General features: G+C 47.2%; 1 protein-coding gene across 1 annotated transcript in view; it reads right to left on the bottom strand.

The window, feature by feature from the left end:
- The window catches only part of PIGS (phosphatidylinositol glycan anchor biosynthesis class S), a 198,835-nt gene that overhangs the window by 43,281 nt on the left and 135,567 nt on the right, over positions 1-19,987 (bottom strand). The window lies entirely within an intron of this gene.

Here is a 19,987-nt window from a genome sequence, read left to right as displayed (position 1 = left end):
ATTGCCCTTGCATACACAAGCCTCTGAATTATTACCTCAAAACAAACTGTTTAAAAAAAAAATACCCTTTTCTACCGGTAGCCAATGTAATTTGTGTAGGTGATCCAAAATGGACTCAAACTTTTTTTAACATTGAAAATGCATCTAGCTAGTGTATTCTGAATTTTCATTGCAAGAGTTTCCATAATCAATTGTGGACTTTAAACAGGCATTGCCACAGTCACTCTGTGAGTGAATGATACAAAGGCGAAGATACATATAAGGGCGCATATGTAGTAAGGAAAAGTTCCAATGACAAGGTGTAATTTGGTTCTCCAGGTGTAATTTGGAATCAAGGATCATGCTTAAGTCTATCATGGAGGAGGACAGGTTGGGACATACCCCCATAGAGGGAGACCATGGGGAAGGATCCCAAACATTCAGTTTCTTTTAAAACAGGAGAATTTCAGGCCTGGGTGTGCTCAGTGTGAGTTGGATTAATGCATCCAGTTACTCACTTGAGCCTGTGTAAGGGTTCAACCTGTAAAAGAATTGCGGGAATCATCTTTTAAGTTGAATATGATCTGGGTGTCATGTACAAAGAGATAGGTTATTGCACTGAATTGGTTTACAGGTGGTTGGATGCAAAGGTTAAATAGGAGAAGGGATAATAAAACCAGACCTTGAGGAACACTTAAACATAAGGTGTCAATCTGGTCAATCTGGAAAAATTCTAACCACTGGATAGTAACTACACTGATGGCTACATTTTCTATGCACAGAATCAGAAGACTGTGATCAGTGGTGGCAAAGGTAGTGAATAGATCCAGGAGTATAATTCTACCGAATCTCTGCTGCCTGACAATATTCTAAGATCACCAGTGGCTGAGGTGATCTCTTACTCGTTACCAAGCCCAGTCTACAACCAGCTTGGGAGGAGTTTAACAGATTACTGGTTTCGACAAATGACTGTAGTTGGAAAGTGACAGCAGTCTGCAGGAGTTTTGCCATGAAAAGTAGAAATGAAATCAGATAGAAGATGGGTGGATCCTCTGGACTTTCTAAGGATAGGGCGTACAAAATCCATTATAGAAGGCTACAGGTTCCTCTTCAGAGCTTACAAAGTCAGGGATGATCTGTGGAATAGCTGGAGTAGCAGATTGACTCAGAGGTTTGAGTTGTACTGCTAGACAAATATCTAGAGGATGCCTGAGGGTTTATGCGTGGCTATCTATTTCTAACACTTCTCTTCTGAGAGGCAGCAAAGGAGGTGAAAGATGTCTCTAAAAAGAATCAGAAGTCACTGAGGCAGGGTGTGCCATTCTGTGGCATCAAATATGAAGCAAGTATTTCCTTGATGTTTTTCACTTTTTTATAGAAAAAGAAGAGGAAAAGGTGTTTAGTAATTTTAGTGATGATGAAATACTACTATTGCTGGCTTGGAGATTGTTTAACTATTTGACAAGTTTGAAGAATTTCTGACCAGAATTTTAAGCAGAGAGGATTTTTTGTAAATAATAGTTTTCCCATCGTCTTTCTAAAAAGATGATTATGTTGATCCATTAATTTAGTATAGTTCATTTCTGGCACGGGGATCATACAAAATGAGCGATTCCTTTCCTTCCCCGAGTCCAAAGCTATACTATGGGCATAGAATAGATTTGGTGGCCACCTTCTTAGTTAGTTTTGATAGAAGCCACCTGGTCTAAAATCATTGCTCTGGGTATTAACTTTCATTGATACTTTTAAGTTGACAGCATAAAGACTAACTTACTTGAGTGTGTCTGCAAAAGGTTATAGGATTGATTGACTGCTTTACAATTGTGGTATAATACTAATGTGTGAGTAGACTTGCAGTCTTTCGAGATCCGGGATTTCAAAATGAACCAGGTAGTTAGTGGCTGGAAAAGGGCAGTTCTTCAATGCCATAGACAATAATTCTATCCGGTTACTAAGATTTATTGTCAGAAGTGATGCTGGAATAAGCTACAAGAGACCTACACTTCTGTTGGAGCATGACATGAAAAAGCAGGTAAAAAAGAGAAAAAAAGAGCACAGGACAAAAGAACACCAGCACTGCATATAAGAGCGAACAAGGACCTGGGATTAGAAAAGTGGGAGGGAAAGTTAGTCTATATTTAACCAAAAGCTGGCAACCATCAGCCAGTACATTTCTTAAAGCAGAATTTAGTTGAAGACGAGAATAAAAGCCTTGTGAAACAATGCAATACAGTCCATCATAAAAGTGGTAACAGAGTAATAACCCAGAAACCCCCCCAGAAAAAGCAGCCTTCAAGAGAAAAATAGGCAGAGGTTGGTTGAGAGAGGGAAAAACAGCAGGCGGTCACTTCCTTTACATCAAGTATCAGGAAAAACAAAATAAACGTTCTCTAGAATACAAAAGTATCCATGTTGAAAATGCTTCAGACATCAATCAAAGGCACCCTCTAATGACTCGAAGTTCCGTGCTGACTCTTCGAAGCGTGGAGATACTCCTCCGGGAGTCGATTCCTAGCGCTATATAAACCCACAATTAAATTAAATTAAATGAAATTTTACATAGTTTTTTTTTTTTTTTTGAAAAAGACCTTTATTGTCCGATATACAGTATACACAGCGTTGTAGCTTACAACACAGCCGGGCCAGCCGCAGTTAAAGAACATTATTTTGGGTGGGATAAGTGAACACAGCTGCAAGGCCGACAACCCTGGGGTCCGGCAGCGTGTATCAGTACATTGCATATCTCTGTTATCATGCAAGCATTCGTTGTCATGTAAGTGTGTGGTCTATGGGTTTTCCTTATTTAGTCAGTGGACCAGAGTAGCTGCGCTGAACCAACCCTCATCAACAGCAGTTGCAACTTTCGAACCCGTTATATCTTACATGTGTCATTGGGAAGTGTCTCTGTGTGGGTCGACATTTAGACGGGTACTGTTTCATATGAACGAGTGATGAGGGTATGCAGCGCCTAAGCGTGTTTGGGGCGCATAACCGCCTTGTTTGCCCATTCCCGTGGAAATAGTTGCTCTGTATCTCAGCGCCCAGGAGAGGTGTCTAATTCCTAGCTGTCACGTCCGAGGGTGCCATGAGGCTCAAATGGTATGAGACGTGGAGTTGTATGTGTACGGATATGGTCTAAGAGGAGATAAAACCAAATCTATAATGAACTACAAAACAGGAACATGGGCTATATAGGAGGCGGGTAGGGGTAAGTGTGGGCAGAATTCGCCATAATGTCGAGAGGGGGGGATCGGAATCAGTGTGTCAGCCGTGTCTCTCGGGGTAGGTAGGCAGGAGATCGGGGTGGGGGGTGGGACAATGCAGGCTGTTCATGAGGCAGTATTATATTGGGGGGGAGGGAGTCCCCAAGCGTTCGTTAGGTGTGGTATTCCGGTGCAGTGCCCGGGCCCCTGTTGCAGCGTCTCTTACGGTGGCGCGCGTTCGGGAGTGGGGCAGGTAGTCGTCAGTGTGAAACTGTAAAACACATGTCAAGCGGTGTGCACTGTAGACTGGTCAGTTGGGTGGCGTATGGTGCATCGTGCATGATTCGCAGGAATGCGCATTAGGGAGTGAGGGGAGGCGGTACATGATATCTCACATAACTCCCTGTTCCATACATTTCTGTTGGAAAGAATGTAGTATGTCGTCCCATTGTTGTGCGATGGGGAACTTTCTGAGCCCTGCTGTCTCTTCCCGCTTCAGGACGGAGCTCTCAGCCCTTGCCCAGTTAGTCAGCGACAGACACCAGTGTCGGAGATGTGGGGGCGTGGCCGCTTTCCACCGCTTGGTAAGTAGTCTTTTAGCCGTGATAAGCCCAAGATCCCAGTACCTAGTCTGGACTTTATTTAGTCTCGTGCGTTTGTACAAACCCAATATACAGGCCTCCCACGTGCGCAGCACTCGCTCCTTGGTACAATGCCTTAGTAACCCGGTCACTCCGTCCCAGTACTGCTGGAGGGCGGGGCAGAGCCAGAGCATGTGGAGGAGATCTGCACCTAGAAGGGAGCAGCGGCCGCAGGCAGTGTCCGTGACTGAAAAATACTCATTTATCTTGCCCGGGGTGAGGTACGCGCGGTGCAATATGTAAAACTGTATGGTTTTGAAGCGAGGGCTGCGGGGGATGTTCACTGGGCTAGCTAGGATCATAGCCCACTCTTTATCCGTCCAGTCCCTCCCCCTGTCAGTCGCCCATTTTTCCCTCAGGTGTATGGTTGTCGGGTGTGTGTGTAAAAGGAGTGCTTGCGTTAACCAATGGATAATGTGTGTGCCGTTGCTCATGACATGAAGGTACTGCAGGAAGTGATGTGTTGGTGGCTCACTTGACATGTCTCCCCAAGCGGTAGTCAATGCATGAACGAGGGACGCGTGAGTTAGGAACTGTCCAGCCGGGAGAGATGTATCTCTCGCGAGGGTTGCAAAGGGGAGGAGGGCGCTGTCAGAGTAAAGGTCGCCCAACGTTTCCACCTCTGCAGTGATCCAGCTATCCAACCTCACAGTGGTCAGGGTCCCCGCCGCTGTCGGAGTACCTAATAGTGGCAATATCGGCGCATATGGAGTCGTCGCTCGCGTTAGACGCAAGCAGCGAAGGAAGCATCTGCGCGCCACCGCGAGTAGCAGTTGCGGCGGTCGGGGAGTCCGCGTCAGCGGATGGAACAGTACGTGAATCTGGATTAGGGACCAGACAGTGGTGTCCGTGGCCGTGTCGCCCAGGTTTTTACCACCCAGCCAGCGTGACACCCACTGCATTTGTGCTGCTAGATAGTAGCGCTCCATGTTGGGGACCGCTAGTCCGCCCTCCTCAGTGGGCATATAGAGTTTCGTCAATGCAACTCGAGGTCGACCCTTGTTCCAAATTAGGTCTCTCTGCAGGATCTCGAGATCTCGGAACACCCGGGTGGGTACATACGTTGGTATATTCGCAAAATAATATAACAGCCGTGGTAGGACTATCATTTTTGCTAAGGCTATGCGACTTGGGACATTCAGCGGTAATGTATTCCAGAACCCCACCTGTGCTCGGGTAGAAGCGATCGCCCTCATCAGGTTCCCTTCCAAGATGTCTATGGGGTCTCGATAGATGTGTATCCCGAGGTATCTGAACGTGCTGGGGTACCACTGCAACCTCTCACCTCCGATATGTATGTCACATTCGGGAACGTTCGGGCTGAAGGAGTATACCCCCGATTTGGCCCAGTTTACTCGCAATCCCGACACCTCCTCAAAGGTGCCGAAGATGGCAGTGAGGGACTCCGGGACGTCACTCAGATCTCTAACGTACAAGAGAAGGTCATCAGCATACAATGACACTACATGCAGTCCGTCCGCCAATGGTATGCCCCAGTCATTTCCTTGTGACCGGAGTGTCGCAGCCAGGGGTTCTACTGCTAAGGAGAACAGTAGGGGTGACAATGGGCAACCCTGTCTGTTGCCTCTCCGCACACGAATGGGGTCAGAGAGTAACGCGCCAGTGCGGACTCGGACCGTGGGTTTGCGGTATAAAAGTCCGACTATGGTCAGATAGTCATCCCCCAGCCCGAACTTCTCCATGACCGCTCGTAGGTAGGGCCACTCGACCGAGTCGAACGCCTTCTCTAGGTCGAGCACGAGGCACCCTGCTCGTGGCCACTGTCTAGTGGCGTATTCCTGCAATCGGAACAGCCGGCGGATGTTGTGGGATGTGTGTCTCGTCGGTACGAACCCATTCTGGTCATGATGTACCAGCGCAGGAACCATAGGGGCCAGCCTGCGAGCAAGCGCGGAGGCAAGAATTTTGTAATCTGTATTCAGGAGTGCGAGAGGGCGGTAAGAGCCCATCTGTGTGCCATCCTTGCCAGGCTTAAGTAAGGAGACAAGGGTGGCCTCGTTAAGTGTCGGGGGTAAGGCGAAGTCATCTACCGCCGCAGAGTACATCTTCACCAGGTGTGGGATCAGAATGTCTGAGGCGGCCTTGTAGAACTCGGCCGGCAAGCCATCCGGTCCCGGAGTTTTGCCATTCGAGAGGTTAAAGATGGTGTCGCGGAGTTCCTCGGGATCCAGCGGTGCCCCGAGGTCATCCTGCTGTGTCGGTGGTAGGGTAGGTAATGGTATGTCAGAGAGATATTCCGTGATGGCAGTCAGTGGTACACGTAATCGGGAGCGATATAGGCCTGTGTAATGACCCGTGAACGCCTCGTGTATTTGGCGCTGGGAGTATAGCAATTCGCCGTCCCTAGCCTGTATGGCCGATATTGGGGCAGATCGATCTTCCCGTTCGATCAGCCAGGTCAACAGTTTGCCTGGTCTGTCGCCTTGTCTATGGACCCGGGCGGAGTGTGCTGCGAAGTTGATACTTTGTAGACGGTCTAGTAGGCGGTCGTGTTCCGCCTTAGCTTCCGTCAGTCGGGCGTGTGCATCCTCTCCCACAGGGCATTCGAGGTCTAGCAGTTCCGATTCCAATCGTGTCAGGTCTCGTTCAATTTGGCGTCTCATGTGCCCCTGCGTCCCCAGGCAGAGCCCCCGGGTCACTACTTTGAAAGCATCCCATTCAGTTTGAGGAGAGGACGCTGTGCCAGTATTGAGATCGAAGTATTGGGCCGATTGTGTAAGCATGGAGTCGCGGAAGGTCGCGTCAAGTAAGAGGTCTGGTTGGAGGCGCCATGTGGGAACGGGAGGGTGTGGGACATCCCAGGCAATGACCAGTGTGTGTGGATTGTGATCTGAGTGGGTACGGCCCATGTATTGGGTGTCTAGGACCATTGGAAGAAGATCGGGGGAAACCATGTATCTGTCCAAGCGGACATGTAGTGCGCATGTGCGCCCGACCAATATGAGTACGTGCGCGTCGCTGGGTTGCGAGTCCTCCGTACGTCGTGTAGGCGCCATTGCTGGGCCCAGTTGAGGAGAGCCTTCGTGGTGCTGTGTGCTTGAGCGTTAGGTGGGGGTGCAGTGGACCTGTCTAAGTGCACGTCCAGGACACAATTGTAGTCACCCCCAAGGATCCATGGGAGCCCATGCCAGGGTGCCAGCGCCGTGGAGAGGCACTCAAGGAAGCCTCCCTGATCAGTGTTAGGGGAGTATAAGGAGGCAAGAACTACAGGATGCCCATCAAGCCTGCCTCTCGCTATTACCTACCGACCCCCTGTGTCTATCTGCGTATCCATGACTGCCCAAGGAGTGCCCGGCCTTATCCATATGAGTGCCCCGCGGGCATAGGAGGAGTACTCCGTGGCATAGATCTGTCCGCGCCACCGTTTGCGCAGCGCGTGTACCTCAGCTCTATTTAGATGTGTTTCCTGTAGTAAGACGACATGAAATTTATGGCGATGTAGGTATGAGTATATTTGGTAGCGTCTCGATGGTGTGTGCATTCCTCTCACATTCCACGTGCAAATCCTAATTTCAGCCATAACAACTGTCCTGGTAGGAGGCATCCGCCTCCCCTGTCCCCCACCCCCATGCGACCGTCTCCACAAAGTCCCCCCCCCCCTCCACCCTCCGCAGGCACAAATTCCGACATTTCTATCAACAGTGTAGGCAATTCTCTGAGGTGGGAAGTGGGAAATGTAACAGGGTGTACTAACAGTGCTAAGTAGCAGTAAATACCAAAAGGTCGGCAACGGAACATGTCGCCGTCCAAACACGCCAAGACGACGACATTTTAGCGTTCAAGTCAGGGGGCAGCTTGAGCTAGGTATCAATGAGGCAGTTCTTCAATATCCAATCAAGTGAGGTCGATCTGTAGCCCTTCCAAGGACTACGAGTCATTCCCACCAAGTATTCAAATGTGGCGTTCATGGAGTTAGTGTTATCGCCAACAGTGTGGCCGTTATGTTAACCATGTGTGTACAAGTGAGAGAGGCAAACTGTACTCCCCAGTTTCACGGAGTAGGAATGCTTCCCTGCGAAGCGGGCTGATGCCATGACATGTATACAATCCCACCCACGTAACGCTCTCACAGCGTCCATACCTCTGGGTGAGTACTCACTGCGTTAGTGCTTCTCCGTCTGCTACCAAGGCAGCGAGGGATATCATCGGATTCAGCCCTGGTTGAGGCGTCTCAGGCATTGTCTGTCCGCTAGTCCCATCCCCGCCGCCCCGGTATTATCCGATGGTTGCATGCGCTGTGCTTCAATGGGGCATGTCGGCCGTCTGTGGCGTGACATCTGGGAGTTCCACCGATAGTTGAGAGTCTGGTATCCCGTAGATAGCCTCATCGTCGCTTTGAGCCATCTGCGGGCTCGTGGCTTGAATATTTTCCGAGGTCGGTGAAGAGCTGTGTTGGGAGACCCTCCGGAGTGCGTCTCGTTGTTCTTGGAGCATTTGGTCCAGCTGTGGGGAGTGGTGAGTCGCGCTGTCCGGGCGGCCGGTTTTGTGGTCTTTGTTTCTACGCCGGCGTCGCGGCCCACGGCTCCGAGGTCGTGTCTCAGGAGTCTGTTCGTTCCTGGGTGTTGTGTCCGTTCCACTATCGAGCCAGTCGCTCACCTCCACAGGGTTGTTAAAGAAGTAGGTTTTGTCTCGCGCCACCACTCTCAGCTTTGCGGGGAAGAGTAGAGAGTACTTGAGGCCTGCCTCTCGTAGTCGGCGTTTCACTTCCAGGAAATCATGGCGCTGACGTTGTACCTGTATGGTGTAGTCTGGAAAGAACATCACCGTAGTATTGTCGATTCGGACTTCCCCGAGCCGCCTGGTTTCCCTCAGGATAGTGTCTCTGTCACGGTAGTTCAGGACCCTGAAAAACAGCAGCCTCGGGTTGGAGCCAGTAGTATAAGGTCTCGTGGGTACACGATGTGCTCTTTCCACCACGAACTGCGGCGAGAGTGCGTCTTCTGGCAATAGCTCACGTAGCCAGTCTTCTACACGCTGGGTCGGTCGGGCGCCTTCCCATTTTTCCGGGACCCCGACGAGCCTGATGTTATTGCGTCTCGCTCTCCCTTCCGCATCCTCAGCGCGGTCCTCTAGGTACTCCACACTGTTCAGGAGATCTTGTACTTGCTTATCAGTTTGCGAGACTGCGGGGCCAAGGTCGTGTACTGTTCCCTCCAGCGTCTTCGTCCTATCGGCCGGTTTCTTGTGGTCGTCTCTTAGGTGGGTGAGGTCTATGGCGACACTGTCTATTTTGGATTCCAGAGACGTTCTAGTCTGTTGGAGCGACTGCTCCAATCGTTCCATAGCGGCGAGCATGTTATCTAGCCGGGAGGTTACTTGGTCGGCCGCCATCTTGTGTAGTGACTTGTCAGATTTTCCCTTCGGCGGGGCCCCTCCGGTTCCAGTGCGGGTTCTCACCCCTCCGGACATGTGCGAGGCGACTCAATCAACGGTGTAGGCCCGCTGAGCCCTGGGGCGAGGCGATCGTCGTCTCCTGGTCTGGCAGTGGTGTTAGCCCGCTTGGAGGTGTTTCCGGTATCCGTTGTTCCGGGGCAGAGCAGCTGGCCCCCTGTGCACCTCCAGCGTGGGTGATGGGTCTGTGTAGTGGTGTGCCGTGGCAAGTCGTTGACCCGAGCCTCAGGTGTCTTGCGATCCCAGCATCCAGCCGAGTCCTCGGCTGGGTCGGATTTCACAGGTGCAAGGGCCCCAGTCAGTCTCTAGGCTAGTGGGGAGAGTCGGTCCTCAGATCGCGGTTGCCGGAGAACTTGGGGTTAGCAGACTGCGGCGAATGTTCACCTCCCAATCGACTGTAGCAGAGTAGTGTAGCTGTGGCCTAGTGTCTCCAAGGGAGTGTTTGGTTGTGCCCCCACTCCGGGCCCACTGCGTCCGTCCCGCGTAGGTTTACGGTCACTCAGGGTTGGGGCCACGCCTTGAACTCCGGGAGCCAGCCGCCACTGCGTCTCACTGGCCGGCTTGTCCCATGGGGGCCCAGGGGGAAAGCAAGGGGTCCGGATCCAGTAGTACCCCCTCTTCACGCAGCCCGTCTCGCAAAGGGGCTCCGGGTCTGGTGAGTTCTCGGTGCTGTCAGCACGTGCGTTCAGGTGGCATGTGCTGCCGTTCGTTAATGTCCGCCCCTCGCAGTCTCGCCGTATTTGCTAGAAGTGGGAGACCCGGCGGGGGGGGTGTTCGAGGCTGTCCCGCTATATCAGGCTAGTGAGGCCTTCTCACCTTCACTCTCGGTCTCCTCCGCGGGCGTCGGCTGCGTCTCCACAGGCACTCGGGCAGGTGGGCCGGTGACTGTGACTCTTGTCCAGGCATCGTCCGCTACTCGCCAGCGGTTCGCTAGGCGTTGCCGGTCCAGGCCTTCTGCGACCCCTTCGCCGCGGTGGAAGAGAGGCAGCGGTCAGCAAATCCCGTCGGCCCCTGGGTCCAGGGCCCCACACACGACAGGCATCTCGGGTCGCGTCGCAGGGCCCAGGCAGTGGGTCCTGGCCTCAGGCCACTGCAACTGCCTTCGCTGACCGGGTGGTTACAGGCCCCTCCCGGGCCGTTCCGCCGTCTGGAGCACAGGTAGGTAGTCCGGTATTCACATCTCCGGCCTGGGCCACCGTCTGCGCAGCGTTCCTCGCTCACCCTCAATACCTCCAGTGCTCGCCAGGCAGGTGCGTGCAACTCTTCTCCTGCGGCGGAGCACAGGGATCAGTATGTCCGGGGGGGTCCCGAGGCCTGAGTCTCGGCGCGTGTAGGTGCAGGTGATTCCGGATTGCAGGCCGTGTGGTGGGGCCTAGTTGTATGGCCCAGACCACGGCCTCTCGTAGTCCTCCTCGCCGTTCAGGTGCCAGCCAGTCCCGCCAGGGAATCTCAGGAAAGTCCGGTGACGTTGTGGCGGTACTCAAAATTTAAAAGTCGGCCAGAGTGCCGAGAACAGGTCGCTGGTGGTCCGCCCGCATTTTCAGGCTGGGTCGAGGATAATTACCGGAGAATTAGCCCGGGGAAGTGGAAGCTCAGCACGGAGCTCTACTCGGGCGCTGCTGCCTTCATTGCGTGCCTAGCCACGCCCCCTGACTCTTTACATAGTTGATGCGAAGCCCTATGCTGACGCTTTACAGTTGTATGCTGACGTAGTGCACATAGGGCTCTCTGGAATATAGTTTGTCCAATTCACTGCCTTGAACTGGTAACACCAGTAGCCTCTCCATAGCATGAGAGATGATTGTTCTTGTGCAGCAGACACTGTTGTGTCTGCCAGGCCATCATACTGATAATTCCGGGTGGATAGCAATTACTGTGCCACTTATAATCAAACCCTTAGGCCAGAAGCATTGCTATCAGTCCCACACAGACATTTCAATGAGTTTGATATAGGTTTTTGGGGATGATCTGTTACTGAATATGTCCACGACTTTTATGAAAGGCAACAGGATGGACATCTTCAAATACCTTGTTGCCAAAATCCAAGTTTTGGTCTTGGTTACATTTTTCATGCAGTTGGAGTGCTTGTTCTATTTCTGGTCAATCCTCGCTATCTTATGTAGGCTTCTCAACAGTCTCCTTCAACATCTGCTGAGTGGTTACCTGCCATCAATTTCCTCCCTTACTGCAGACCTCCAAGGCCACTCCTTAACTGGAGCTTTTCCATTTTATCAGTAAATCTGAACAGGGATACAAATAATCAAGACTCATGGAGCAAAGCAGATGTGGGTAAGGGGGAAAACTAAGAAAAGTATTAAACATTGCCTTTAGAGCAATGACAGCTGTTCTATGCCTTTGGAATTTTCCTTTGCCGTCAGACATAGCTGTCTGTCAAGTTTGCAAACAGAATGGCATATGTCCACCTCTGTGATGACGGTATATTGACAGAGCTTTATCAAAAGATTCCTTTCTTCTACAGCAAGCACATGTGGGTTCGGGTCTGTAAAAGTATAAATATCAGTTAAATTCAAATCAAATCAAATCAAATCAGGGAATAATGTACAGCGCACACATCACTTAGAAGTCTCGTGGCGCTTGCAGACGGCTCTGATAGAGTACTTGCTTAGTTGTTAAATAGCCATGACTTTAGCTTCTTATAAAAGCAGTTGAGATCAGTGATGGTACGTAAGTTTGAAGGAATTTTGTTCCAGATGCCGGGGCGAGAAAGGAAAAGGATCTGCCTCCTTTTCTGACGGTACAAATTCTAAGAGGAGTAAGCAATGATTCATTGCTGGATCTTAACACCCTGCGAGGCTGGTACCAACATAGCTTTTTGGACCAGTATCCTGGACCTTTGCCACACATATGTTTATGTGTCAGACAATGAATCTTAAAAAGAGTTCGTTTTCTGACCGGGAGCCAGTGTAAGGATCTTAAACAAGGGGCGGAGGGAGATCTAGGTCGAAGATTTAGGACCAGCCTAGCTGCGGTGTTCTGCAAGATTTCAAGTCTGTTAAGAAGACTTTGATTGATTGAGAACAACAGGGCACATCCGTAGTTCATACGATTCATTATCAGTCCCTGGGTCTAATGGTTTCCTGGCCTCAACAGGGATCTATTTGAATACCTTTCGTAGACTACACATCACTCCAAAACAGGTACCGATAATATGGTTGGTCTGACTTTTCATGGACAATTGATTGTCCATATTGTTGTATGTCGATGTAGATTCCGTATGAATTTTCCTGATTCATGCCCTTATATAGGTACAATTCACATTGCCCGTATATAGGCATAAATATCCAGTCCTTATTTAGGCATAGTCCATGCTACTCAAATACAGGCATGGCTACTTCCATCCGTTCATCTACGTCACAACTATCACTTGGAAAACCAGACTCTTAAGGGACATCCCCTTGCTTGACTATTGATTTCTCCAAGAACTCATTTATTTTTCACATGAACATCTATTCCTTAGGGGTTCATCCATGACTGGCATTCTTAAACACCTAGAAGGGATAAATATACCTTCACTTGCTATGGCAAAGCACGGTGTGGTTCGGTGCAGTTCAACTACCTACTTGCACGACGCAGCTCGCTACAGCAAGTGCTGAAGGAAGCCAATTCTCCAGCTGACGCACTCACCAGAATCTGTCATCCTCCTGCTGAGAATCCAGCTCCAGTGTTTCTGACTTCCCTTACGGGGTGTTGGGAAATCGAGTCCTGGAAAAGAGATACCAACCGCTCTCATTCTAAGCTATGGAGCTGATTAAAACCTAGAGAAACCTTTGGCAATTCTTGGCAAAACTAAACCTATACTAAAGACAGCACCTACTTCTTCCCTTGTACTATACCTAGGTTAGGTACACTGGGGTAGGCGTATTTTAGAAGCACCAGTTGAGTATTTTAGCCTGAGTTATTTATGTATGTATTTTTATATATGTCATAGCAACAGACCATGCTATTACAGTGTTATTTTATATTACGGTTTACGCTGTATGGATTATACTTCGCATTCTGTCGAACGATTGTAGCAATTCATATCCCTTGCATGAGAAATAAGACTGTTCAATAAACCCTTTTTATAGAAACGCCTGTCTCGCTATTTCTATGCAACTCTGTAGAAACTAAGCATGTACGATTGACTGAGTGAAATAGTTATCTATTGTTTCCACGACTCTGAAGATATTGTTCCGGTTCTAGGGGAAACAAAGTTGTCACGTTTATGCGGTTGTCAGAGACTAATCCCTTCTGGTTTACTCAAGAAAGTGTCTAGTGACCTCTGAGTTAGCTGGCACACACAATTAAGTTTAGTATACTTGATAGAGACATACTGACCTTAGTCCTATGTCAAATCTATAGTGTATATTATTCCAATGGGCAGAGCCTATTGGGAATATAGGAACTACACTACAGTATAGAATCCTAAATTTCGTACAGTCGGTTTGGGGGGTTGGACAGGAGCCAAGGCTGGTGCGCCACCAATCATGAGACCAGTGCTCCTGAGCCTTACCAAAAAGCATAATCTCCGACTTGCCTCCGTTCAATTGAAGGTGGTTGGTACTTATCCACCTATCAATGTGGGACATGCCTTATTTAAAGCGCTGCTTTGTTTCGACGGGGTCTGGGCCAAGATCTGCGTGTCATCTGCATAAGATATGACATCAAAACCGTAAGATCTGATCACCTTGCCCAGCGGCGTCATATAAAGATTGAAAAGAGTCAGGCTCAAAATAGAGCCCTGTGGCACTCCCATCTTGACCGGTCTCTCACATGAAACAACGTTACCCATTTGTACTGTTGTGATTCGGTCGGTAAGGTAACTCTTGAACCACTTGAGGGCGTCTCCCCTGACACCAATCTCCCAGAGCCGATGTTCTAAGATGCTATGGGAGATGGTGTCAAAAGCAGCGGACAGATTAAGCAGGACAAGAATGCCGGACTGGCGTCTGTCCAAGGCAAGCCTGATATTGTCCGTTACCTTGACCAGTGCTGTCTCTGTACTATGTGCCGTCCTAAAACTGGACTGTGAGGGATCCAACAGTCCATGGCTCTCAAGGTGACCGACAAGCTGTTGATTTATGAGAGATTCCAGCATTTTTCCAAAATAGGGAATTAGTGAGATAGGACGGTAGTTCAGAAGAAGTTTTGGGTCAGCTGTGTTATTTTTTTTAATAGGTCTGACCCTGGCAGCTTTCCATAGATTAGGGAACTCAGCTTCCAAAAGTGATTTGTTAAATAGACCTGTTAGATTTTCTAACAGTACTGGTGCAATAATAGGAACACATTTTTGTGGTACCGGGTCAGTGGGAGAAACAGATTTTATTTTTTGCATGACAGTTGTTACTGTCTTGATGTCGCATTTAACAAATTCGTCCAAGATATGGAGGGGGTCAGGAGACATACCAGCTACATCTTCAGAATTGGTATTGTTTTGTTGAGGCGGAAAAAATTATGGATTGCTATAATTTTCTCTTCAAAGAAGTGAGAAAGAGAGTCCGTCGATTCTTGAAAGTCAGGGATTGATGGCTGGTTGATGGGAGTTGTGAATTCTTTCAAGATTTGATAAAGTTCCTTGCATGAGTTTTCTGCCTGCTCTATCCGATTCAGGAGGAATAGGTTTTTTTGCTTGTTTGATGTCCGACAAATAGCGGTGGTGGATTATTTTTTTATAAATTTCACGGTTGGCCATGTTTTTGCTTTTTCTTCACTTTCGCTCTGCTGTTCTACACGAATGTTTGTTATCTTTAATTGCTCGGTGAACCAGGGAGCAGCCCTAGGCTTAATTTTAACCTGGGTAAGGGGGGCAATTTTATCAAATGTAGTCGTGATGACTTCATCGAAGGCATATGCCACTTGATTAATACTGTCATCTTGGCCTCGGTGGTCGAGGCAAAAATGTTTTGAGAAAAGAGGTGGGGTGAGTTTGCGCCATGACCTTCACCATATAAGTTCGTTTCAATGGTCATTGTTGGTCGTATGGGCTGGAATTAAATATTTTAATAGATGGTGGTCTGACCATAGCAGTGGGGTGGAGGGTTCAACTGTAGTACCTGTGGAGTTAGTAAAAAGAAGGTCGAGTGTATGACTGGCACTGTGGGTAGAACCGGTGACCAGCTGGGCGAGTCCGAGAGTATTCATATTAGTGATCAGCTGCTCAGTGTCAGTGTTCGACAGTGTCTTAGAATGGTAGTTAAAATCTCCAAGTAAGAGAAAGTTGTCAGAAGCCAGTACTTGTGGCGCAATAATCTCTAATAGTTTATCTGGGAAGTCACTTTTAGGGCCTGGAGGACGGTATATTAAGGCTCCCCTCCAGGCACCAAAAGATAATCCTTCTAACTTAAAGATACATAGTTCTAAGTGGCCTATAATCATGGTTTCTAGGGCAGTGATGGTCACGCCCGCAGTGGAAGCTATAAGTAAGCTTCCACCTCTTGTCTCTTTCCTATCCACTCTGATTACATTGTACCGAGGAGGAAAGGCGATATGCAGATCGGTAGAGGCATGCTCGTGCAGTCAAGTTTCAGTGACAAAGCAGATATCTGGAGCTTCCAAATCTATGAGGCTCCATATCTCTACTGAATGTTTTGGGATAGACCGAGCATTGAAGTAGATCGCGCTTAGTTGCTTTGGAGAACTAGATTGATTTAGGCCTTGGGACACTGGAACTTTATTTGATTTGGTAGGTCTAATGAGCAAGATATATATTGGTTTCTAAGTACTTTCCCTTCTAGTGTTTCCGTGGGACCAAGATGAGGTTTATGTAAGTCTTTTAACTCTTTGCTGGAGTATTTTAGAAGTGTCATGATACCTCTTACCCGTTTGAGATGTCTGAGCAGGGTACAGGTTCATCCTTTCAAAGAGGCTGGCTTGTTGAGGCTAACTGTGCAGCTATATACATACATGCTCAACACCAGAAGGGCCTTAAAGGGGTTGAATTTTGAATCTTTCGAGTGCTCCAAACTGAGAGTTTGACTTCCTCTTTTATCCGGAGGTGCCATAACTGTGACCCAATGATGTAACAAAAACAAAATTCTGTGCTCAGCTTTGAAGGTTTCTGAACAATTGCAATGGAAGGAGCTTCCTCTGCATAGTAGATATGTATATTACCTGGAATGCCCTTGTGCCTTGTCGTCTTTGCCCCTTGTCTCTAGAATGAATAGTAAGATGTGGTGAAAAACATACACAATGAATGAATGAATGAATGAATGAATGGCAACTTATAAAGCACACCGCTACCTCGGAAGAGGTATTCCGGCTCTAGCAGACTAGCCAGATTGAGAAGTGCCAAATACTACTGCCCCTGCCTGAAGAGCCAGGTTTTTAGAGCTTTTCTGAATTCCTGTTCCGTATCCAGCCAAGCAGGTGGCTGGGCAAGGAGTGCCACAGTTTAGACATACTAACTGTGAAGGACCTACCTCCTTGTCGCATTTTTGCGAAACGGGGGACAGTGAGAAGGCGCCGCTGATTGGATCTTAGAGTTCACTCCTGATGATATGGCATGAGCCTTGACCTAAGATAGCACAGTCCTTGGCCACGGTAAACTTGAAAGGCCCGGGTGAGTGCCTTAAACTCAATCCTCCTGGTCACCGGGAGCCAATGTAGCTGTCTCAGTGGTAGCTCTACTGATTTGATTCTGCAACAGCCAAGCCTTTTTTCTGTCTTCTATCTAGATTAAAGGGTCCTAATGATGTCAAAGGAAGGGGTTCAGTGACCTATTTCCACATCTCATTTAGGCTGTGGACTTCATGCCTGAATATCTGGTCATCAACATCTTGCTTTCTCAGGGCAATATAGGCATCCTGGGGATGGCAACTTAGTCTTACACCCAAAAGCAATATTTGAACAAGTAGTACCATTACCTTAATAGGCTTTGGAGAAAGAGATGATCTATTTTCTAAGTTTTATTAACTATGTTATGACTATTTTGTTACTTAGACGAAAATATCCTGGTGGAGCCCTGTACAATGTGTCTTAAAGTACCTCTGAGGTTGAGTGTTTTGCAGCACAGAATTCACTGGTTCAACATCATACTAATAAGCTATTATACATATTTTCCTCCGTGCACAATCTCTGCAGTTCAGATTTGAAAAGCTTTGCAGATTGCCCTTAAGTTCATAGCCTATAACTTGTTTCCCAAAAAACTGCTTAAAGATTACAAGAACTTCTGTCTGTCAAGCCAGTTAAGCCAGTGAACGTTTCATCCTGCTTTACTCAAATCCTTCCTTGTTTTATTCTAAAAAGGCTCACGGAGATTGTGCAGACACATTAATCTTTCATTAACATTCAGATTTTCAAATCTACCAGAAGTTGACACCAGGTGACTGAATGAATTCAACACAATCTATTTGCTATGAGGGCTCAGTTATCTGGGGTATGTAGAATACTGGCATCAGACCGGTTCATTTCAGAAGCATAAATAGCCCAAACAGTTATACCCTGATTCGGTTGCAAGGTCATCCTCCTCCTCTTCGAGGCATCTCTGTTTATGTGTTTGGAAGCAGTATGGACCAAGTATAATTTTGGCGGGCGAGACCTCTGAAGTTCATCTGCAAGGATCCACTCAAAAAAGTGTTGGGTGAGACAGTCAGTGAGATGTGCAGCACCCTTATGTTAGCTTAGATTCTTTGCAATGCCTCAGGTATATTGAGGAAGGTGTACTAGACATATCAATAGGTATTATTTACTAAAAGCCTTTAATGTTTCTGCCTCCATACAAAACACCTGCCAAACTAGCTGGTTCGATGTGCCCGAGGAACGTTGCGATCAATGAACAGCAGAAAAGGTGCAACTCTGGTTGTTGGAGAAGTGATGCTTCACCAATGTTTTCCCTCCTAAAAAAAATACAGATATGTGGGGTATCGAATTTCTCAGGTTCCACCATGGCTTCTCTTTGTTTCCAGAGATGTAACTGTAACTTGTATTGAAAAATAAATGTAAAGAAAATATTTGATCATGACATAAGTAAACAACTACGTTTTCTGTACTCATTTTTGTATCGTAAGTCCTATTTAACCTTATTGTACATTTGTGAGTGTTGTTTTAAACAGGGGTGTTGAACTCCTATAGCCTGACGCCAAGGATATATTGTTTGGGGTCAAGGATAACAAGGTTTCATATTTATTTTGTTCTTGGGACAAGTAGGCCCAACCTCCTGCAGCACAAACTGGCTGCCAGATGACAGTACAACGTTATCAGGGAAGGGCATTGTCTGCAGTTATATAATAACATATAATATAACATATAATATTTGCGTCCATATGTTAATGCTGTTGAAACTTGTATTAATGGTTCATTAATACAAAGCCTTTATTATTAGCGTGAGCACTCAGTAAATATTGTAAGTTCAGACTGCACTACTGACAGTGGTTCCAGTATAAAAATGCGTACACATGTTGGCAAAGTTTAACAATATGCGGCTGCGTATGAATGCCCTCTGATTAGATACAGATATCTGAGGAAGCTTGAAAGCAAGACTGATGATTTTTTGCTTTCAAAATGAAATGTTTAAAAAAATGCAACTAGGAAACCCGTTTTGTTAAACTACTGTAAAATTTGGTACCATTTCTTTGAAGCATTATGTAGTAAAATGTGTTGATACATGCTAGTATTTCCAAGATTTGTCATAATAGAAAATCAGTGCAACCAGTTTTAACAAGAGTATGGAAAAAAAATAAACAAGCACTGGCAAAGCCAATAGGTCTGACATTGTGGTCGGCCTTTTGGCTTTTGTCAATACACGTCTTGTTTTGACTTGATTATTGTAAAACTTAAATGTTTTGGGAGCTGCAATGCCCTCACAATTATAACAAACAGTGGCAAAAAGTGAAAATATTTTGGGCCTCAAAATACACACATTGCCATAGTAGTCCCTGGTACTTAACAAAACTACCTTGTGTACCAATATGCTCCGAGAAAAAGAGAGAAATGCAGTCACTCACAGTGAGGCCAGATGGCAGATCGATAAAGAGATAGAACTTTAATAAAAACAAAATGTCTTGGTGAACGCCTGACCTATGTAGGGTCCCAATTCTTAAAAGAAGTCACAAAAGTGCACCTTGGTATATGTACTTGCATTAGTGCAGATTTTCGGCTCTCATGAACTTACAAGAATTTACAGAAGTAGGCCAGGAAATGGTCCTCGTAGAAAATATCTGTGAACTACATTTTAGCATGAGTATACATGCATGTGTAGATTTGCTAACATGAAGATCTGCTGAGTGTTTACAAATTCACTTTTCTTCCAACTCCTTTTTTCACAACCTTGGAATAAGTTTTACTACAGCCCTTGTCAAGAGTAAATTTCCAACCTTTCTCAGTATGAGAAAACATTGGAGACCCCTAACACATGCAAGTTAATTGGTTTACGCAGATTCAAAAGGGCACTCCAACCCTGAAACTATTGCTGACCACTACCTGCCCAATAAAGAGATCTGAGGGAACGTGGCAAAATCAGTGAATTGCTTCTATTCAAGCTCTACTATAGCATGAGCCCTCACATAATCAGAGAGGCTATTATCAAAGTTCTTTAAGGAGACTGCTGCCATGATTTTTCACCACACTTTGTGGCACCAAAGGGACAAGTAGATTTGTTTACAGGACATGTAGATTTATGAAGCAACCTGTCCCATGGACAAGTGCATATTTTAATCAAATTCCACACCTTGTTTTAAAATATATATACTGCTTCCTATTAAAGTCAACTTGTAATATAATTTTATGTCAGGGCAGGGTGGATCTAATTACTCTCAA

Source organism: Lissotriton helveticus, chromosome 3_1 (assembly GCF_964261635.1).
Source record: "Lissotriton helveticus chromosome 3_1, aLisHel1.1, whole genome shotgun sequence".
NCBI lineage: Eukaryota > Metazoa > Chordata > Amphibia > Caudata > Salamandridae > Lissotriton > Lissotriton helveticus.
The sequence above is the reverse complement of the archived record's forward strand: the minus strand, read 5'-3'. Positions and strand labels throughout refer to the sequence as shown.